The following is a 21,041-nucleotide window of genomic DNA, read 5'->3' as shown; positions in this document are numbered from 1 at the left end:
ATAGGTGTTGGCAAGGGTGTGGAAAGAAAAAGAAACTTTGTACACGGTTGGTGGGAATGCAAATTGGTGCAGCCACTAGGGAAAACCGTATGGAGCTTCCTCAAAGAATTTAAAAATAGGGGCGCCTGGGTGGCGCAGTCGGTTAAGCTCCGACTTCAGCCAGGTCACGATCTCACGGTCTGTGAGTTCGAGCCCCGCGTCAGGCTCTGGGCTGATGGCTCAGAGCCTGGAGCCTATTTCCGATTCTGTGTCTCCCTCTCTCTCTGCCCCTCCCCCGTTCATGCTCTGTCTCTCTCTGTCCCAAAAATAAATAAACGTTGAAAAAAAAATTAAAAAAAAAAAAAAAGAATTTAAAAATAGAAGTCTGCTCCTAGGACTTTATCTGAAGAAGATGAGAACACCAACTCAAAAACATATATACACCTCCTTGTGCATTGCTTCATTATTTACGATAGCCAAGATTTGAGAACAACATGTGTCCAATGAGGGATGAATGGATAAGGATGTTATATATAGTGAAATATTATTCAGCCATAAAAAAAAAGAATGAAATCTTGCCATTTATGACAACATGGATGGACCTTGAGGGCATTATGCTAAGTGAAATAAGTCAGAGACAGACAAATACTGTATGATCTCACTTATATGTGGAATATAAAAAAGAAAAAAAAAATCCAGCTCATAGATACAAGGTCAGACTGGTGATTGCTGGAGGCAGGACATGGGATGGGGTGGGGGGCGGTGTTGCAAAGTCAGTGAAGGGGATTAAAAGGTACAAACTTTCAGTTATTAAATAAATCAATCATGAGGACGTAGTACGTATGGTGACCATAGTTAATAATACTGTACGCATTTTTGAAAGTCGCTAAGAGAGTAAATCTTAAAAGTTCTCACCGGGGCACCTGGGCGGCTCAGTCGGTTAAGCGACCGACTTTGGCTCCGGTCGTGATCTCAGGGTTCGTGAGTTCGAGCCCCGCGTCGGGCTCTGTGCCGACAGCTCAGAGCCTGGAGCCTGTTTCGGATTCTGTGTCTCCCTCTCTCTCTGCCCCTTCCCAACCTGTGCTCTGTCTCTCAAAAATAAATGAACATTAAAAAAATACATTTTTTTTTAAAAGTTCTCACCACAAGAAAAGGAAATTTTGGGGGCGCCTGGGTGGCTCAGTCAGTTAAGCGTCTGACTCTTGATTTTGGCTCAGGTCATGATCTCACGGTTCGTGGGACCGAGCCCCGCATCAGGCTTTGGGCTGACAGTACGGAGCCTGCTCAGGATTCTTCTCTCCCTCTCTCTCTCTGCCCCTCCCCCATTGTCTCTGTCTCTCTCAAAATAAATACATAAATAAATAAATAAATAAATAAATAAATAAATAAATATTTTTAAAAAACGAAAAGGAAAATTTTAACTACATATGGTGACAGATGTTAACTAGACTTATTGTGATAACCATTTTGTAATATATACATACATCAGGTCATTATGTTACACACCTGAAACTGATACAATGTAATATGTCAATTATTCCTCAATTTTTAAAAAAGAGTATTTATTGTGGCGAAGCAGAAATCAAGAGATTCAACCGAAACTACTTTCGAACAGAGCTCCCTGAGGACTGACTCGTTGCTCCCAGAGAAAGTGTCCTTTCTCTCCAGTCATGCTCCTGGCCAGCTGCCAGCTGTCCCAAGTATGGGACAACAATCTATAGCTAATTTTAAGTCAGCTTTTCGTAGATTGGTCATTACAGTACTGTCCAAGAGTACCAAATTCTAGCCTGGGGGTGTGATGGGGATTGGGGGCTGTGACCCAGGTGGACTAGTGGGCTGGCCGTGCAGGGTCATAGATGTCACTAATTTAGTTTAAGCCTGATCTGCCATACGCTGTTTAAATTTACGTTGCCTTTATAGATGCTCTGCCTTACATTAAGCCTTTCATCCGGTACTTTCCAGATACAACTAAGTACTATTCTATGAAGCACTAAGGGCTCATTATTGGAATATCCAAACAATTCAAAGAAAAGTTAACAATAACTTAACCCTAAACACACCAGGGTGGGGGCACCATTTTCACATTGAAGAAGTAATTGTATTTGACTTAGAATTAGCAGAACCTGGGGCACCTGGGTGGCTCAGTCAGTTAAGCATCCGACTTCGGCTCAGATCACGATCTCACGGTTCGTGAGCTCAGGCCCCGCATCAGGCTCTGTGCTGACAGTTCAGAGCCTGGAGCCTGCTTCGGATTCTGTGTCTCCCTCTCTCTCTGCCCCTCGCCGCTCACACTCTCTCTTCCTCTCTCTGTCTCTCTCTCAAAAATAAATAAACATTAAAAAATTAAAATAAATAAAATAAATAAATTGTTTAATGTTTATTTATTTTTGAGAGACAGAGCGTGAGTGGGGGAGGGTCAAAGAGAGAGGGAGACACAGAATCCGAAACAGGCTCCAGGCTCTGAGCTGTCAGCACAGAGCCCGACACGGGGCTTGAACTCACAAACCGTGAGATCACGACCTGAGCTGAAATCGGACGCCCAACCAACTGAGCCACCCAGGTGCCCCAACATTAAAAAATTAAAAAAAAAGAATTAGCAGAACTCTCTGAAACCCATCTTCTAAGAGAAAAGAAACCTTAATACACGCAATAAAGACAATTTTTTTTTTCAACGTTTATTTATTTTTGGGACAGAGAGAGACAGAGCATGAATGGGGGAGGGGCAGAGAGAGAGGGAGACACAGAATCGGAAACAGGCTCCAGGCTCTGAGCCATCAGCCCAGAGCCCGACGCGGGGCTCGAACTCCCGGACCGCGAGATCGTGACCTGGCTGAAGTCGGACGCTTAACCGACTGCGCCACCCAGGCGCCCCAATAAAGACAATTTTTTATATCATTTATATCATTTTGTTAAATTGGTTCTTTAATATTGTGAAATATCTCAAGTAATAAATCTTGCCTTGAAGAATATATTGTCATTTTTTTATGTTTACTTTTTATTTTTGAAAGTGAGCTCATACGCGCAATTAGGCAAGCGGGTGCACGAGCCAGGGAGAGGCAGAGAGAGAGAATCCCAAGCAGGCTCCTTGCTGTCAGTGGAGACTGGTGACGGGGCTCGATTTCACCACCCGTGAGTTCATGACCTGAGTCGAAATCAAGACTGAGCCACCCACGTGACCCTCACCTTCATTTTATTTATTTTTGATTTATTTAACTTCACGTTAGCTAACATACAGTGTAGTCTTGGCTTCAGGAGTGGAACCCAGTGATTTATCTCTTACATATGACACCCAGGGCTCATCCCAACAAGTGCCCTCCTTAATGCCCATCATGCATTTAGCCCATCCCCCCTGCCCATCTCCCGTACAGCAACCCTCAGGTTGTTCTCTGTATTTAAGAGTCTCTTATGGTTTGTCTCCCTCTCTGTTTTTATCTTATTTTTCCTTCCCTTCCTCTATTCCTTTCTCTATTCCTTCATCTGTTGTGTTTCTTAAATTCCACATAGGAGTGAAAACGGCTGATATCTGTCTTTCTCCGACTGACTTATTTCACTCAGCATCATACACTCTAGTTCCATCCACGTTGTTGCAAATGGCAAGATTTCATTCTTTCTCATTGCCAAGTAGTATTCCATTGTACGTATCTATGCCACGCCTTCTTTATCCATTCATCAGTCGATGGACACTTGGGCTATTTCCATAATTTGGCCATTGTCTATAGCGCTGCTGTAAACGTTGGCTTACCTTCATTTTAATTTTTTTTTTTCAACGTTTATTTATTTTGGGGACAGAGAGAGACAGAGCATGAACGGGGGAGGGGCAGAGAGAGAGGGAGACACAGAATCGGAAGCAGGCTCCAGGCTCCGAGCCATCAGCCCAGAGCCCGACGCGGGGCTCGAACTCCCGGACCGCGAGATGGTGACCTGGCTGAAGTCGGACGCTTAACCGACTGCGCCACCCAGGCGCCCCGGGCTTACCTTCATTTTAAAAGTGGCATTTTCACTGGGTGTGGAATTTTGGTTGGCCACTTAAAAAATGGCATTCCATCATCTGGCTTCCATCATTTCTGTTGAGAAATCCGATGTCCGTCTTACTGTTGCTCCTTTGAAGATACAGTTTCTTGCCCTTTAGTTACCAGAAGTTTATTTTATTTACTTGGCTTATACTCTTTGCCTTTTCAGTTTGACTGTGATTTGCTGTCCTTGAGTCGGACTCCCTGTTTTGACATTTGATGGTGACAGTGTTTGATGGCCACAGCCTTCAGGTCCCACCCCTTCCTGTCCCCCGCCCCGCTTCCCCCCCTCCGCCCCCACCTCTGGGCAGGCCAACAAAGTCTGGCAGCTCCCCCCACCTGTGCTGACGGGAAATTCAAACCACACGAGGCTGAGTCATGTGTGGGAATCCTCATCCCAGCTCTGTTCCCTAATCACCATCAAAACCCAAAAACAATCAACCTTTTTTGGACCCTGCTGTCCCCAAAGCCTCATTATGTGATTAATAAACCTTTTTCTTCCCTACTGGCGAATGTGTAACATCGTGAGCCTCAACATCTGAACCAAATTTTAAGTGGGTGGATAGTGGCGAGGGATCCGCTCCCATCTGTGGGGGGAACACAAGTCTACGTATGTACAGGCTTCCCCAACTATCCAAAAGTCGAGCCTTTCTGTGAAACCTTTCATAAGCCAAAATGGTGTAAAGTGAAGAGTATGGGTTGCCTTTGAAAGTTCGTATAACGTTGGGGCGCCTGGGTGGCTCAGTGGGTTGAGCGTCCGACTTCGGCTCAGGTCATGATCTCGCGGTCTGTGAGTTCAGGCCCCACGTCGGGCTCTGTGCTGACTGCTCGGAGCCTGGAGCCTGTTTCAGATTCTGTGTCTCCCTCTCTCTCTGACCCTCCCCCGTTCATGCTCTGTCTCTCTCTATCTGAAAAATAAATAAACGTTAAAAAAAATTAAAAAAAAAAAAAGTTCGTATAATGTCGCTTCTCTTTATGAAAGACCTATGTTACTATGGTAACAGCTTTTTCATAAAATTAAAAATCCCCTTTGGATTTTTTTTTTCTGATCAGTGAAAATCGGTAGGTCTTTCATGCGCGCGCGCACACACACACACACACACATTCATTATCTAGATGGATAGATAGAGATGTATTTAAAAGGATTTATTTTAAGGAATTAACTCACATGATTGTGAGAGCCGATGAGTCCACAATTTGTAGGGCCAACCAGCAGGATGGAGATTTAGGTTAAGAGTTGATATTGCAGTCTTGAGTCCAAAGGCTGAAAACTCAGGCAGAATTCCTTTAAAAAATATATATAATATATATATTATATTATATATATAGTATATAATAGTATATATTATATTATACATATATAGTATATTATATATAATAGTATATATTATATATATTATATATTTATATATAATACAATAAATAAAATAAATATATATTATATATATACACATGTATGTATATATATACACATATATATATTTGGGGAGCCTGGGTGGCTCAGTCAGTTGAGCATCCAACTTCAGCTCAGGTCACGATCTCGCGGTTTGTGGGTTCAGGCCCCGTATTGGGCTCGCTGCTGTCAGCACAGAACCTGCTTCAGATCTTCTGTCCCCCTCTCCCTCTGGCCCTCCCACTCTCTTACTCTCTCTCTCTCTCTCTCTCAAAAATAAATAAAACATTTATAAAATATTCGTTTTATTAAGTAAACTCTACTCCCAACATGGGGCTTGAACTCATGACCTCAAGATCAAGAGTCTCATGCTCCACCGACTGAGCCACTGAGGTGCCCCCAGGCAGAAGTTCTTTGTTGCAGTCTTGAGGCAGCATTCCTTCTTCAGGAGACCTCAGTCTTTGCTCTTAAGGCCTTCAACTGATTGGATGAGGCCCACCCACATGATGTAGGGCAATCAGTTTTACTCAAAGTCAACCGGCTATAAATGTTAAAATACCTTTCCACCAACACCTGGACAGCGTATGGCCAGATAGTGGGTCACCCGAGTCCAGTCAAGTTGACACATTAAGTTAACCATCAAATGGTTTTCTTTCCCTCCTCTATTCTTGGGACTCCAATTACAAGTTAAATATTTTCTGCAGAATCTCATACACATCTAGTTTTCGGGGGGGGAGGGTATTCTTTTTTTGTTTTATCAGCTTTAGTTTGAATATTTTTATACTCCTATTTTCCAGCTCAACAGTTCTGTCTTTTGACAGATTTATTAGCCTATCAGAATTTTATTTTCTATTGTATATATTTTCCCAATTTGAGGACATCCAACGGATTCCTTTTAAACTAGGTGCCACCTTCTGGTGATTTTTCTCCGTCATTTCCTCTACTTTCGTGGGCACATTAATTGTAGTTATTTTAGAGTCTATGTCTGAAAACTTCAATACCTGGTTCCTCTGTGGTCTGGTTTCACTCTTCATTTTTCTCTTGATTTTCAGTATTTAATCCAGCTGTCTGGCCTTCCTAGTAATTTTTAGTGCGTGCTGATAACTAGTTGTGAAAAACGGTAGCACCTCTGGATGACATCGTATTCCTTCAGAAAGACTTTGATTTTCTTCTTCTCAAAAAATTTTTAATGTTTATTTTTGAGAGAGAGAGAGAGAGAGAGAGAGAGGGAGAGACAGAGCATGAGCAGGGGAGGGGCAGCAGGAGGGAGACAGAGAATCTCAAACAGGCTCTGAGCTCTGAGCTGTCAGCACAGAGCCCAACACGGGGCTTGAACCCACCAACCATGCGATCAGGACCTGAGCCGAAGTCAGATGCCTGACTGACTGAGCCACCCAGGTGCCCTGAGTCTGATTTTCTTCTAACTGACAGATAAAGCATGGCGGCCCATCTTTAATGGAGGCACTACTGGCTTGCCTCCCATTTACACATATTCTCAGGGTGAAGTCCTTTTAAGGTCTCAGCTGGAAGCCTGAGGTGTGTATTAGGAAACTTCGTCCTCGATTTCCCCTGAACCCCAACTTTTGCTTCCCCAGCGCCACGGGACTGCCGAATCACGTGCTCGGTCTCCTAGCCGTTGCGTTCTATTGGGTTCTGTGTCTCTCCCCGCGATGGTGTATTTCTTGGGGAGAAATGGAACGCAAACTTCTCCGGGACCCCTGCTCTCTGGCATCTTGTAACCTTATAACCTCATTCAACCTTGGTTACATCCTTTAAGGCCCTGTCTCCAAAGACAATCCCATTCTGAGGTTCTGGGAGTTAGGACTTTGACATATGAATTTTGGGGGGGCGGATACTTCAGTCTTAACAGGGCTCCCCAAGATTATGGCCTGTGGTAAAGCTGAGACTGAAGATGAGACACCCCGGTGCCTCCCTGACCCCCCGGGATGAGTCCTCATTGGAAGAACACATCTGGTCTCAGGCCTCGGGGCCTCACGTGGTGGGTGCTGAATGAATATCTTATGGAGCGGACCCAGACTGTTCTATCAGCACAATACAGTTTCTCCTTCCCTAATGTAAAACTTCTCAGGCCCAGAGAGGGCAAGCGGTTTGCCCTCGATCACACAGCAAGTTGGTGGCTACAGCCCAGCACTCCTGCCTCCAAGTCAGTGTGTTTTGTCCCTACACCCAGGTGGGCCTCTTCCACTCCTTCGGCCCCTGCTAGAATCAGAGGAAAGGGAGCAAACCGTGAGTCGGGGGAGTAGGCACCGACCCGTCTCCTCTCACGGGACATTTCTGTTCAAATCTCTGCACCAGGCAGAGGAAGAGAAATCTAAGCCGTGTGTGTGTAGCGGGCTCACGGCGTTCTGAAAGGGCTGGGGAGGTAGCGAGGCCCGGGCTGGGAGGCAAGGTCATCCTGGGGGGGGGGGGCGATCTGCTTGTCCTCCTGATTGTCTCCCCACAACCCCAACCTCGTCTTGTGACACTGGTGTGTGTGTGTGTGTGTGTGTGTGTAGTTGGAAAATTGGACCGTGTCTCTGCATTTAATGCTACAGTTTTCCAGCCCCCTTAAACCAAATGAAAGGAAAGCCAAATTAGCTCTTGTCTTCCTATCCAAGTTATAATTTAAAATCATAAATGAAAGTGAACAACTTTCCATGGAAAAGAGGAGATCCCTAATTGGTGGTCAAAGTCGCCAAGAAAGCTCCTTGAACCTTCTGAGGGGGCGCTGAGAGGGGCTGAGCGGGGCTGAGAGAGGGCCTCCGACCTTGCCGCCCAGGCTGGCTGGGGTGTGGCACGTCCCCAGTGGGCTCTGGGCTGTGGTTTCTCATCTGCATGGGTTTGTTCGATCACGGACGGATCCCCCCTTGTTGGCGGGTCCCTCCTCACACGACAGCGACTCGTCTCCAGGCACTGTTGCCGTGGGTCTTTACATCTGCACGTTGGAAGGGAAGGCCTCTGGTCCCCAGCGCCGGACTCTGACTCTGGCCTCCTTCAGCAGGAAGGTGACCTCCGAGATGAGTGTCGTAGCTCTCAGGGTCCCCAGGAGGGCCGAGCGCAGGCTCTGGGAGGGCAGGAATCAGGGCACTCGTGGGGCGCAGGGGGCCGAGGAGCAGCGCAGAGCAGCTCCAAACCCAGGAGGGGGTGTGTGGGTCCCGGCCCGGTGCCGTGTCGCCCTGTCCGTTTCCAACCCGCAGCGCGGGGGCGGGGCGGGGGGACCCCGCGTGGGTTTCCACGGCTGTTGTCACGCATCACCACGGGGACACAGCTCCGTATCATCCAACCGTGGTGGATGCACGTCATTCCCTGTTTGTCGAACCCCACAGAATGTGTGCCACTAAGACAGCCCCTCCTGTAACCATGGACTTTGTGCCCCGCTTGGGCAACGGCACGGGTCAGGTGTACTGAGAGGGGTACTGAAACACAGCTCGCCGGGCCCCAGCCCCGGGCTCTCTCAGTCGGCGGGTCTGGGGAGGGGCCTGGGAACTTGGCGTTTCTTACAAACTCCGAGGTGATCCGCTGGTCTGGGAATCCCGCTTTGAGAGCCGCTGCGCCAAGTAAGGGAAGGCAGAGTTCCCGGATCGTCCTCCTCACCCGGTCTATCTCTGATGGGAAGACTAAACTCCTAAAAGATCACTGGGGCCCAGGAGCTGGGAGAGGTGGCTGCCTGGTGGCAGGGGCCCGTGTGTCCGGGTTGTTAGTTCACGGTTCCTGCTCTGGACAAAGCGTGTGATTGCAGCCGGTGAGAACGGCGCGTTCGGAAATTAACTGGGGCGGAAGAGAGGCTGGCAGAGATCGCGCTGGTCACGGGGACCCACAGGTGGTGGGTCCTACGTCCCGGCTGGATGTGTGGTGGCTTGCCCCACGCGCTGTCACAGAAGATGCAGGCTCCGCGGGCCCCTGCAAATGAGGTCCCAGCGCCGCCCCAGCGGGGACAGGTTTACCTGTCTCCTGGACTGAGAGAAGGAGCCGGAGGGGGAGTCTGCTTTTAATTCTCCGAAACAAGGAGACTGGATCAAATAACCCGCGGGACCAGCTGACCCGCCCGGCCTGTGATCCTGGGCGCTCACGGTCCGAAGCTAATGATGTCATCGCCCTGGGCTGTGTCCGATCTGTGTAGTTAGGTTGATGGGATTAATCAGCTCATGTTAACATGCTGATGACGGTGATCTAAAGACCAACATCTCAATAGGATCCCGGGGCCGAGGGACTAAAGTGGAATCATTTGGATTTTTACAGAGGTCATGGTTGAATTATCACAAAACTTCCTTTACTCAAAGCAGATGCTTATTGAGATTAATCTAGTGTGAAAAGGGAACCCGACGGAGTAGAAAAGACATTGTCTCCTCAATTATGTAACAGGACACCTCCTCATTGTCCCCGACTCGCTGATGATGATTGTGCATTTCCTCCGGGACGTCTCAGCGCGCTGTGCGGACTCGCCCTGCAATCCCTCTTTTGGGGGCTGTTCAATGAGATCTCAGTGTTCACACGAAGGCAGAGTGGGCAGAAACAAAAGGGAGCATCAGTTGAGGAGATGGAGGCTGGGACAGGACCACGTACCTAGCAATTTCTAGAGATGCGCCGCGAGTGAAGATGGGAAAGGGGCCGGGGAAATGACTGCCGCCCTCGGGGCGGTAGGTGCCTGCGTGACTTATGTTGGAGACAGACCTGGTCCTTAGGGTCCAGAGGACAAGCGCTGCGAAGGGTCTCATCTGTTCCCCCATGTGTCGTCTTCTCCACACTCTCCTTCTTTCCCTTTTTAAAGAAAATACGTTCTCTTCCTCGTTTGCCTGTTGGTGACACGGTGATCCTCCTTAAAACTTTTCCCTTTGTTTCCGAGACCCTCCGCGATGCTGGCCCTGTTCCTACCTCTTGGCCTGTCCCATCTCCTTCCCCCGATCCTCCTCCAGAGGTAATTCCTTGATGGCCCTGGCTCCCCAGGGCTCAGCTCTGTTTCTGCTCACTGGAAACACTGTCTTCCTGGTGTTCCTTTATCTAGTCCTGCGGTTTCTACCGTTACGTAAGCCCAGAGATCGGCGAAGGCAATGCTATCCCCCTTAAATGAAATGAGAGCTTCCCAGGTTAGCGGTGACAGGAGATCGACCTGGGGGGGGGGGGGGGAGGGACAGCTAGCCCTGTAGTCCCTGCCTGGGTTTTCCTTTCTTTTCTGCTCCCCCTTCTCTCGGGCACATCAGAGGGGCCTGGTTTTCTTGCAAATCTCTGGCCTAACAGCAAACAAATCCTTTCTCCTTGGCTTTCCGAACCGGAGACGAGAAGGAGCCTTCTGAGGATGTGACTACGTACAAGGAAAAACACAAGGGGTGTAAGCCCAGTGAGACCACAGAAGGTAAACAGCGTGGCTTGCAAGGTTGAACTGGGAGAGGGGTGCGAGTTATGGCTGTGTAACAAATTACCTCCAGACGGGGTGGCATAACTCACTCATTTACTATACCCAGGGCTTCTGTGGTTGGGAATTCGGGAAGCCCTTCCAGGGACGGCTCTCCCCTGAGAGCCCGTGTGGTTGCACTTACGCATTGGCTGGGCTGCGTCATCTGAAGGCCCGAGTGGGGCTGGAGGGTCCGCTTCCAAGGTGGTTCACTTGCTCGGCTGGCACGCTCTTTCTGGCTACTGGCTCCTCTGCCGGTGGGCCTCTCCAGAGGGCTGCTTGAACATCCTCATGGCATGGCGGCTGGCTTTCCCGACAGCAGGCGTTCGTTGCAGGAGCTGTGGTGCCTTCTAGCTAAGCTTAGGAAGCACACACTTCCATTGCCTTGGTGTTCTATTAGTTACAAAGGGTCATCTGTGATTCTGTGTGGGACATGACCTCCCAGGGGCATGAATGTGGGGGAGGGAATGGATCACCAACGGGCTATGTTGGATGTGGGCCGCCACAAGAACCCATCTCTAGGACTTATGGGGCTGTCCCATTCCATGAGCTTCTCAATGAGAAGAAGCTTTCAGGGATCGTAATTTTTTGGCTTCACCCATAGCCAGAGGTCAAGCACCAACTTGCCAAGAACCCCTCTTCCAGTTTTATCTTTAGACTTCAGAAGTAGAGAATTTAGTTAATCCCACTCCTCAATCCATGGTTTACTTTCATCATGTTCCACGTGAGGCTCCTTTCTTGCTTTATCTACATATTCGCTTTATCTTCATTCTGTGCCTGTGCTCTGTCCTTGACACCCACTTCCCCGTGCCTATGACAGACAATCACTTTAAAACGTATAATGGGATGGGGCCCCTGGGTGGCTCAGTCAGATAAGCGTCCAGCTTTTGGCTTTGGCTCAGGACATGATCTCCACAGTTTCATGAGTTCGAGCCCCACATGGGGCTCTGCACTGACAGTGCAGAACCTGCTTGGGATTCTCTTTCCCTCTCTCTCTGCCCCTTCCCCACTCATGCTCTCTCTCTCTCTCTCTCTCTCAAAAAATAAAATAAACTTTAAAAAATATTTTAAAAAATAATATAAACAAATAAATAAATGTATGATGGGGGTCTGGGTTGGCTCAGGCTGCTTTTACAAATGCCACACACTGGGGTGGCTTAAACAATACACCTTTATTTCTCACTGTTCTGGAAATCGGAGGGTCCAGGATCCAGGTGCCAGCAGATTGCGTTCTTGGTGAGGACCTTCTTCCTTCCTGCCTTGCGGATGACTGCCTTCTTGCTGTCACCTCACATGGTGGAGTGAGAGAGAGAGAGAGTTCTGGTCTCTCGTCCTCTTATAAGGACACTAGTCCCATCATGGGACCCCATCCATGTTCATGACCTCATCCAAATCTAATCACCTCCCAATGTCCTGCCTCCAAATACCATCACCCTGGGGGTTAGGGCTTCAACGTATAGATTTTTTGAGGGGGACACAAACATCCGAAACATCCAGTCCAAATCAATGGGTATCCTTGCATTTATGCATATTTGGAAAATATGTAGTGTTGTTTGGTGCGTTTATCGACTTTTTATTTTCATGGCTCTTACTGGACTAAATATGGATATTGCTTTGTATCTCATTCGGTTCATCGAGCACCCATCTACTCCAAGCTATGTTTCTGCCACATTTCACTCACCCACCCTTCCAGTGAGGGGTGGACACTCAGATCACCTCCAATTCCCCTGCCACAGTGGTGCTTCAGAGAATCCCTTGTCCTTTAGTTCTGAGTGAGAATTTCTCTGGAGTGTCCCGAGGGTTCCTGGGTATGAAACATACACATACTTAAGACGACTATGTACAGTAGGTTAGCTCTCAGGGCACACGTGACTTTCCCAGACTCTAGACCAAAGAGACTGTCTGCTTATCACTCTTGTTCAGGCATTCCTGCTAGAGCCCGAAGTTGTTTTTTTTTTTAATTTTTTTTTATTATCATGTTTCTTTATTTTTGAGAGGCAGAGAGAGACAGAGCATGAGTGGGGGAGGGGCAGAGAGAGAGGGAGACACAGAAAACCCGGGCAGGCTCCAGGCTCTGAGCTGTCAGCACAGAGCCCGTCACGAGGCTCAAACCCACAAGATCATGACCTGAGCCGAAGTCGGACGCTTAACCCACTGAGCCACCCAGGTGCCCCAGGGCCCAAGGTTTTGATTGAGAAACAGGCTGCTTTTCCAGGAAGCCAGATGAGTTGGTGTCCACACAGGGGCGAGGGTTCACACCTACAGGTACATCTACGGAACGTAGCCCAACAAGGCATCCTAGTATCCTAAAAAAAAAGGGGGGGTGAGTGTGAAAGCATCATGCTAAGTGAAAGAAACAAATCACAAAGGGCCACATATTGTATGATTCCCGTTTATGTACAATGCCCGGAATAGACTAATATACAGGTGCAGAAAGTGGATTAGTGGTTGCTGGGGCTGGAAAGTGGGAAAAGGAGACTGGAGGTGACAGGAGATACTGGGCTTCTTGTTAGGGATGATTAAAATGTTCTAAAAGCGGGGCTCCTGTGGGGCGCCTGGGTGGCTCAGTAGGTTGAGTGTCTGACTTCGGCTCAGGTCAAGATCTCACGGTCCGTGAGTTCGAGCCCCGCGTCGGGCACTGTGCTGACAGCTCGGAGCCTGGAGCCTGCTTCAGATTCTGTGTCTCCCTCTCTCTCTGCCCCTCCCCCACTCATGCACGCGCGCATGCGCTCTCTCTCTCTTTCTCAAGAACATTAATAAAACATTAATAAAAATTAAAAAAAAAGAAAAGAGAAAAGCAGCTGGCCCAATGAAGCCCTCATACTGGTGGTCATTATAATGCAAGGGGCGTTTGAAAAGACTCAGAGGAAAGATCGTATGAAAATACCCAGTGAAACATTCCAGTCCAGCCTCCCCACCCTCCCCCCCCACCCCCCACCAGCCGGTCTTTTTGAGTCTTTGTCTTTTTTTATGCCAGAATATCAAGTTTTCCTCTTGCAATCCTTCCATTAAAGAATGGTTTATCTGGCCATTTGTTTATGTGTGGAAAATGCATAAAAATTTATAAAATAAACCCATTTACTTCCAGACGAAAGTTAGCATTTTGCCCGGAGTGAATTTTTGTGGCTGCGTTATAAAATTCTGAAAGTAAGGGTTTCTAATGAAACTGTGCTACTCTTTAACGAACATTGCCGCCCTCGCTATAATAAAGAATGTACACTATTTGGCATGATGCACTCTGGAAAAATCGCCTAATATGTAATATGAGTGATTGCCTCCTTTGTGAGCCAAGCTGTGTTTTCATTTTGTGGGGTAATTCAGCTCAACAAGTATTTACTGAGCGCCTACTAGATCTCACTCACTGTGCTGGGCAGTGGGGATTCGCGGATAACATTACTGGGGGTACGGCTTCGTAAAGAACAGCGGGCTCTTGGCCGGGCACGTGTTGGGCACCGTCCTAAGCGCTTTGCATGCCCACAGAATCCTAACAGGGTCCCCATGTACAGATGGGACACTGGACGTAGAGAGGGGTCCAGATCATTTGCCCACCATTCTGCAGCCAGCGCGGTGGTTGGTTAAGTTCGGTGCTAGGGGGTCAGCAGGGGGGCCGTGGAAGCCCACAGGGGGGCCACCTCCGCATGCAGTGTGGGAGGACCAGAGAGGGCTTCTTGGAAGGGCGTGCTGACAGGGGGCAAGGGCTGGTGAAGGCGAGACAAGACCAGCTAGCACACTCCCTGAGCTTAGAAACGGGTCAGTGTGTGCACCCGAATGTGCGTGCCTGTGCTGGACCCACATCGTGGGCGAGAGCGTCGAGGGATTTATCCAGAGGAGTGGGCAGGGATCAGCATGAGGAACAGCGTAGACGCCACCACAAGGAACCTGGGGACTATCCTGCCCACGAAGGAAGGCCCGAGTCAGGCCCGAGTCACAAGTCTGCCTAATAGGTTTCCCCACCGTAACTGGAGTATTTCAGGACACAGCACGGGATGCTCATTTGGGGACCGGGAGAAAAACGGAATACGGAGCGAAAAAATACGGGGGTGCCTGGGTGGTTCCGTCGGTTGAGCGTCTGACTCTTCACTTTGGCTCAGGTCACGATCTCAGCGTCACGGGATTGAGCCCCGCGTGGGGCTCTGTGCTGAGCGTGGAGCCTGCTTGGGATTCTGTCGGTCTCCCTGGCTCTCTGCCCCTCCCCCACTCGCTTTTGTTCTGTCTCTCAAATAAAAAAATGTTTTAAAAGGGGGAAAAATAGGGGCGCCTGGGTGGCGCAGTCGGTTGAGCGTCCGACTTCAGCCAGGTCACGATCTCGCGGTCCGGGAGTTCGAGCCCCGCGTCGGGCTCTGGGCTGATGGCTCGGAGCCTGGAGCCTGTTTCCGATTCTGTGTCTCCCTCTCTCTCTGCCCCTCCCCCGTTCATGCTCTGTCTCTCGCTGTCCCAAAAATAAATAAACGTTGAAAAAAAATAAAAAATAAAAAATAAAAGGGGGAAAAATACAATACTATTTTAAAATTCCATCCAGGCTGCTGTTTTTCTCTCTCATTAGATATATTTGTATCCATTTCAGCTGTCAGCCCCACAGGTTTGAGTCTTACCAGGCTTTTTTTTTTTTTTTTTAAGTTTTTAGATGTTTATTTAGTTTTGAAAGAGACAGAGGCAGAGCATCAGTGGGGGAGGGGCAGAGAGAGAGAGGGAGACACAGAATCGGAAACAGGCTCCAGGCTCAGAACTGTCAGCACAGAGCCCGACGCGGGGCTCGAACTCACGGACCCCCTGAGATCAGGGCCTGAGCCGAAGTCGGATGCTTAGCCGACGGAGCCACCCAGGCGCCCCTGAGTCTTACCAGGCTTTTCGCTGAAAGCAGGATGTTTTTGCTGTCGTAACAGTAACAGCTGGCTTTGTCTGAATGCTTCTCAAATACCAAACACCGTGCAAACATCATCCATGCTTCCACTCATCTAGTCCCCACCGGGACTCTACGAGGTAGACACAGCTGCTGTCCCACAGCTGGGGACAGTCCGAGGCACGGGGGACTTTCCTCAGCATCTCGGGGCTGGAAGGCGTTGAGCCCGCATTTGAACCAGGCAAATGGCTCTCCAGTCCAGGCCCACCATTCTTCAACTAATGAATTTTTCCCAGGGGCGAGCCACGTGGTCACTGGCCACGGGCGGGCTGTGGACTGACCTGTGTCCCCCTGCCCCGCTGCCGCCACCCCCAAATTGCTGTGTTGAAGCCCTCACCCCCGGTGTGATGGCATTTGGACATGGGGCCTTCGGAAGCAATTAGGGTTCGATGAGTGTATTTGTTACAGGAGCACCACACAGCTCGCTTCCCCCTCTTTCTCTGCCGTGTGAGGAGTGAGAGAGGAGGAGGCTGCCTGCAAGCCAAAGAAAGAGTCCTTACCCCAAATCCCACCGTGATGGCCCCCTAATGTCGGGCTTCCAGAACTGTGAGACGTAAAAGTCTGTGGTCAAAGTGCTCCAGACTATGGTATTCTCACCGTAGCCAGAGCGGACTAAGACCAAGTCAGCCAAGATACGGAATCCGTAGTGGCCCTCGGAGCGGGTGGGGGCACATGGCTGCTGGTGGCTCTGGCTTCCTGGTGGACCCCAGTGAGCCATCTGATGCGATCTGCGTGTGTGTGAGCCACGGGGGGAGGAAGGCAGTGCGGAACCACGTCCTGCTTCGGAATGAAGGGCGCCGTTCATACGCTGTGAAACGTGGCTCTGTCAGAAGTGTGCGCCTTGGGACGGGCACTCCGGGACCAGAATCCAGCTCTGTCACTCACAGGCCCATTGTATGGTTCTGGACTTCGGTCTTGTCACTGTGCAATGAGGGTAGTAACGCCTCTCAGCACGGATGTGACATTTATATGGGATCCTGTAGGCTCAGCGCCTGCGAGTGCTTGATAAATGGCGGGTACGATGTCGATGTAAAATTTACTTGTCTTTCTTTTCAGTGTATTTATTTTGGTGGGGGAGGGGGAGGAGGGTCAGAGAGAGAGAGGGAGAGAGCGAGGATCCCAAGCAGGCTCCGCACGGTCAGCGCCGAGCCCAGCGAGGGGCTCGAGCTCCTGAACCGTGAGATCGTGACTTGAACCGAAGTAGGATGCTCAACCCACTGAGCCATCCAGGCGTCCCTAAAATTCGCTTTTCAATACCTAGTTCAGGCCTCCCCTCATCTTGGAGACTCTCCCTGGTTCCTCCCCTCAGTTGCCTGTGTACGTCACACGTGTCGATGGTGGCTTCTTCTGTTACGTTCAGACTGCTCCCTGACTTATCCACCTGCCTCCCCAGAAGCACGGACGGATCCTTCGGGTACAGACTGCCTCCAGGTGTAGCAGAAGGATGGGGGAGGGCCGTGGGCAGAGGTGAGGCGACAGAAGGGAGGAAGGTCATTTCAGAAAGAGGTTAACAGGTAGCACAAGTTTCCCCCGGGGTGCCTGGGAGAAGAGGCAGAGGGCGAGCAGGGGTGCCAGCTGTGCGGGAGAAAGGCGCAGGGGGGAGGTTTTAGGGTGAACAGGGGTGCAGAGAGCTGGGGCACTGTCCCAAGCACAAAGGTGCAACGCTGTAGGGTTTTGAGCAGAGAGGCTCTGCTGAAGTCTAGGCAGGAACCCTGAGTGCAGCATAGGAATTTCTGGGCAGGGATGAGGCTGCAGAGAAACGAGCAGCCACGGGGTTCCCAGGCCCTCTCCAGGGACCCGACCCTTCTCCCCTTCCCAAAGGTGCGACGGGGAAGCCGCGCTGGAGTTGGGAGGCTGTCCTCCATTTTTTTGGCCCGTGATCATTAGGTTTGCTGATAAGTGGGGATTATTAATTAAAGGGAAAAAGCGTGTGTTTCCAAGGGTGATTACCGTTACTGTAAATCAGACTTAATGGTGGCAGAAATTCATTAGGGATTCATTTCCTAATGATAACGAATTGGCTTGAGCAGATGTCAGACTCAGCCGTGACCATAATTCTAATTCCAGGCTCCAGGAGTGGGATTCCGAGGAATCAGAACAGCCTTCTAGGAACGCTGGGGCGGTTTTAGCGTGTGCCCGGGCAGCCGCGGGGACGTGGGCCTCTCCTGAGGACCTCTGGGCCTTTGCTCTTGCCCAACTCTTCCAGAAACAACGTTCCTGCTACCTTGTCCCTTGAGTCTCACTTTCCTTGGAAGTTTTCCCGGACCGCCCCCGGGGCAGGGCCATTCCCCTCATCACCTCCTCTCTGGAGGACAGCCAGAGATTCTGTTTGGAACTTGGTGGCCAGAGAGGAGCTGCCTGGTCCCCAGGTACACAGATGCCTAGGCTTCAGCAGGTCCCCTGGCTGGTGAAATTCACAGGACATTAACCAAGGCAGCGGGAGGTAAAGGACGCCAAGCCTGTTGCTAAGCCCCCAGTTTCCTCGCCTGTAAAATAAGATATCAACGGTTATTGTGAGGAACACATAAAAAAACACACACCAAGCTCAAGTACCTCGCACCTGGTAAGCACTCAACAAATATGAGCCATTGTTACCACGATTTTGCTGAACTAATGAGGCAGAATCTCCAACTTTGTAACCGGGAGGAGAGCTGTTTGGTTTGTACAGACCAGCGCCCAGCATGGCAGCCCAGGCTTCAGGAGGATTCCATGAGGTGTAGGTGGGAAGGGAGAAGGAGGCGGAGAGGACAAGGAGGGACACGGGAGGGCCTCGGCCTCGCAGGAACGGCAGGGTGTGCCCAATGAGTGGGGAGGGAGGACGGATAGGGCCTGGCCCCTACAACGCCAGGCCCTCAAATGGTCCAAGACGTGGATGGCCTCTGCAGCCCTTCAGCTCAGCGAGCAGAACGACTGTTCCCAACGCATGACATGGCCCGTCTGCATCTGCTGTCTCCAGCCAAGTGCTTGCAGAGCGAGTTAGGCAAGGATCCTGTCCGTTACGGAAAAGGAACAGGTTCGGTAAAGTTGAGTGGCCTGCCCACGGCAGTCAGCAGAGACTCAGGCCCCATCAGCCTGCCTCCGTACCGTCTGGAAACCTGACCAGCTGGCCTCAGAGGAGGAGGGCTCCTCTCCAGACAGCTGGCTGGGTTAACTCAGTTAGGACGGAGGGGGAGGAAAGTCTTTTCTGATACGGCATTTTGTTCGCTGGGCAGGGAGTTAACATTCGGGTCCCTGCGAGTTGCCAAAGCCTCTTGGGAATGTAATCTGTAAGTATCTATTAACATTTGGAAACATATGTTGTCTTTGATCCTGCAATCCCACTTCTGGGAATCCGTCCCGCAGAAATGAAAACCCTAGAATGTAAGGCTATAGGAACAGGATGTTTACTGTCGCATGTTTGTGGTGGCAAAAACCTGGAAGCAATCTGAAAGTCCATCAGGACTGGAATAAGGTTGAATAGGTTATGATACACGCCTTTGGGGGACATCGACCTTTTAAAAATTAGATTTTTATGTAATTATCTGGAGTGCTGTCCATGATACATTGCTAGGTAAAAAACAAAAAACAAACATGCCAAAAAAAAAAAAAAAAAAACCCTTCAAGTTGGCCAGTGATGTGAATGATGCAGTACCATAAAAAATAATTAAAAAGTTCTATATGTGGATTTATATTAATTTACTTGGACTGCCCTAACAAAGTATCACAGTCTGGGAGGCTTAAAGAACAGAAATATTATTTTCTCAGTTTTGGAGACTCAAAGTCTGAGATCAGGGTGTGGGCAGGGTTAGCGCCTGGGAGTAGCCTGGTGTCGCTAGATTTGGGGTGACTGTACACGGTGGGGAAATACTAGAAAAGGAGACTGGGGCCAGGCTGTGTAGACACCCTCCCCCAACGAAAAAGTAAGACCCAGAGAAAGGACACATAGACACCTGTTCCAAGAGCCTTCCACATTTAACCTCTATGAGTTCTTACCAGCGGATGAACTAGTGTTATCCTTCCTGTACCGATGAGGAAATTGAGGGGTGAAAGATTAAGTAAAGTGACTTGCTAAAGGTCACGCATTTAGTCAGTCCTCCTAACCAGACTCCGTACTGGGGAGGCAGCACTCTTCTCGTGGATGATCTCGAGATCCATGACGGGGACCACTGTCACTGTGTCTGTTGTGTTTCGGTGCCCACTCCTAGTAGCTGGTGCTGAGACTGATGCCTGGCAGAGACAGGTTCCATTCTTCAGACTTGAAAGGATGAACAGATTTTGTGACTCGGGGAGGACTATGCCCGTGTATCAGGTGAGAAAATTGAGGCTTCGGATGATTACCTGCCAAGGTCATCTGAGTGCCTCCACACCGGGATTCCTACCCTTTCCTACCCTTTCTCCCAGCGGCCCTGTCACATCAGGGGTGTCTATTCCCTCCAGGTGAGGGCCTGGGAGGTGGCCTGACTTCTCACAGTAAGTGGAGGGGGACAGTAATGACGTTGGCTCTCACCTAGTCCCTCAGAGGCACGTTCTCACGACACATCTGGATATGGTTGGCCGTGGCCCCTGGTGCCGAGGATTTTGTTTTGGAGTGCCTTTTTATAGACGTGTAATGAAATTCTCTTGTGCTTTGCAGAGCCTGGCCTTGCCCTTTCAAATGTAATCCCACCTCCAACCGGAAGTTGGAGGCTTTCTGGTTGTTTTCCTAACAGCAGTGGAGACAGGTGTACCTCTCCTAGCCATCCTAGCTGTTTGAAAGCCAGGTCACTGCTTAGGTGGTGGGGCTCGTGGCCGGGGGCCCATCATGCTGGGCGCGTTAGCTGTGACCTCATTCAATGCTCCTAGCACCCCTAGGTAGGATTACTACCCCCACTGGACAGAAGAAGAGACAAGGTTCAGAGAGGTTACAGTTCCTGCCCCAGGCCAGTTGCTAAGCAAGTGACAGAGGCAAGACTGGTGTTTGACTACATCGTGCCCTCCTTCTTCGCTGTCTTCTGCATGGCTGCTGCCCGAGGCCACATCCTGGCCATGGTTTTTCTGGACCATTTTACACCCTAGGCTCCGGGCCTCGATTCTCGTCCCTTCCCCTTCCTACCTCCAGATTTTCCTCAATCACAAATCCCTTCAGCCACCCCCCTGCTTAGAACACCAATGAGTCTCCACTCTAGAGGCACTCTAGAGACAATGAGTCTCTGGCCTTGGGAGAAAATTCAGTTTGTCAGCCAGAATTCTTTCCTCCATTATCATGATCTCACGGTTCGTGAGATCGAGCCCCGTGTCAGGCTCCACGCTGACAGCAAGGAGCCTGCTTGGGATTCTTTCTCTCTGCGCCTTCCCCTGCTCTCTCTCTCTCTCTCAAAAAAAAAAAAAAAAAGAAAAGAAAATTGAGTTTTC

The sequence above is a fragment of the Lynx rufus genome, unplaced genomic scaffold, assembly GCF_022079265.1.
Source record: "Lynx rufus isolate CCGP_SWC_20201006 ecotype Redwood Valley unplaced genomic scaffold, mLynRuf1.p SCAF_3, whole genome shotgun sequence".
In the NCBI taxonomy this organism is placed as follows: Eukaryota; Metazoa; Chordata; class Mammalia; order Carnivora; family Felidae; genus Lynx; species Lynx rufus.
The sequence above is the reverse complement of the archived record's forward strand: the minus strand, read 5'-3'. Positions refer to the sequence as shown.